The following is a 2,305-nucleotide window of genomic DNA, read 5'->3' on the forward strand; positions in this document are numbered from 1 at the left end:
AGCCTTTCTATATTCAGCGACTATGGAACTAATTCACCTGCTTTTAACCCTTTGCAATCCAATTTTTGATTCACGGTTTCCTAGGGGATTTTCTCCTTCTACATTTATACAATGGTGCCACCTGCTGGCTAGAGACAGTACTGTGGTATGTGACATGCTGGAGAGGCCCCCAACAACAGGGCGGCCAGTAATATACAGTAAGAATACCCTGCCAGACGTCTTTCAACATCAGAAGCTTTACAGCTTTCAATCAGAATGTCTTTAGATGTCAGACAGTGGATTGGAAAGGGTTAATAATGTCTAAAAACTGGAACATCCATTCACAAATTGTGAATCCTGAACTTGTCAGATGACTTTGCTCTGTAGTAGCAGAGTGCTGACACGGGGAGAAAAAATGCTACAATTTAAAGTCTATTGTTCTAAAGTCTAACCTGAAGCAGTTTTCAATGACTTTTTAAAGAAAAGTGGCTAAGGGCAGGAAATGGGACAAAATAACATATACGTATGCAGTACTTACCGGTTAGATGTCCTGCTAGTCCAGCACAGCCCTGTTTCAGTCCTGGAAACCTTTGTAGCGGTCACATGCTGATCATTAGTCACATGACTGCTGCAGCCAATCACTAATTTCAGCACTGATAGTCCCATATGTGGCCAGTGATTCGCTTGAGTCACATGAATAGCAAGGAGTTTTAGGGACTGGAGCTGCAGGGATCGGAGTGGCTCTGCAGGACTGGCAAGACATCTAAGGAGCGATTACTGCACAGCTTGTTACTTTGTCCCATTCTCTGCTATCAGCCACTTTTTCTTGAAAGGCGCTATATTTCCTCAACAACTTAATTGGAATTTTCACAGTGAATTAACGGGTTGATGGATTAATCAGGACAAGCGTCTGCTCCAGAGCTCCAAGCTAACCGAGCCTTCACCCTGCCCGAGCCGGTCACATCAGGTCTCTGGGTTTCATGATCTGAATGTAGCATGGCAGATAAACATCCGAAAATCTCTATATGTCAAGACTTAACCCTTTCCAATCAACTGTCTGACGTGTAAAGACATTCTGATTGAAGGATTTACAGCTCCGATGTTGGAACACGTCCGGCAGGGTATTCTTACTGTAGATTACTGGCCGTTCTGTTGTCAGGGGGCCTCTCCAGCATGTCCCATACTGCAGTACTGGCTCTAGCCAGCAGATGGCGCCACTGTATGATGGCAGAAAGAAAAAGCCCCCTAGGAAACCCTGAATCCAAAATTGGATTGCAAAGGGTTAATACAAATAAAAGTTATAGGCTGAAGAAATCAAGTCCAAGTGAGAATATAAACTTTAATATTGAGGGGAGTGGGTGTGGCCTAGAATTACACCCTAATCTTTGTAAAACACACTGGGGAGTATGTATTATTTCTTGTATACCTATGTTTGCAGTTTTTTTTGCTGGCTCTGGCAATTTTTCAAAAAGTAGGGGATACCTTAGGGGGGCGTGGCTGCAAACGGCCGGATAGATTTACTAATAAATTACGCCAGAAACTGATTTAAATTATAGCTGAAAGCTACACCAACTTGTAGCTGGCATCGTGTTCAGTATGATGCGGAGGTGACACCAGAAAGACAAATGTATTAACGCTTGCACCTTTGCTGCCATGACAACAGTGCATAATTTACTTGGGCAAATATGCCCCCCTGTGGCAAGAAGGACGGAGGTTTCCATGTGACTGTGCATGCAGTTATGGGATATGATATGGGATCATAGAAATGCTCAGTAGTTCCAGTAGTCGATAAACAATGACACATTTTTAAAGAAAGTCATTTTAATAGGGAAATTAAAACAAAAACAGAACACAAATGTTAAAACCACAAATGGAAAAGGAATCAGCATTAAATAAAATTATCCTAGTGGACTGTATAGCAGCCCATGGAGTAAAGCTTGGATCCTGTTAGATTAGAAGAAGCCTGGTTTCACTTGAGGCAGTTGGGATAAATTAATTGTCATCAAAGTCCAATTTAAGCTACAAAATCTAATAATCATAATGTGCTACAGAAACCAACAATAAGCAGCCATTTATGGTCAATTACATGTACAGAGATATCACAATGTATTCAGCCTGCAATACCAGCACAGCCCACGGACACGAGCGGCGCTGCTAAATAAAGCGGAATTATTTAATAATCTTGTGCAACACTTTATAATAGGTTGTTCCATCTAAATATAAGGACATCATAGAGTGGGGTTCACAGCTTGGGGTTCACAACTTGGGGTTCACAGCTTGGGGTTCACAGCTTGGGGTTCACAGCTTGGGGTTCCCCCCCCCCCCC

The sequence above is a fragment of the Eleutherodactylus coqui genome, chromosome 10 (genome assembly GCF_035609145.1).
Source record: "Eleutherodactylus coqui strain aEleCoq1 chromosome 10, aEleCoq1.hap1, whole genome shotgun sequence".
In the NCBI taxonomy this organism is placed as follows: Eukaryota; Metazoa; Chordata; class Amphibia; order Anura; family Eleutherodactylidae; genus Eleutherodactylus; species Eleutherodactylus coqui.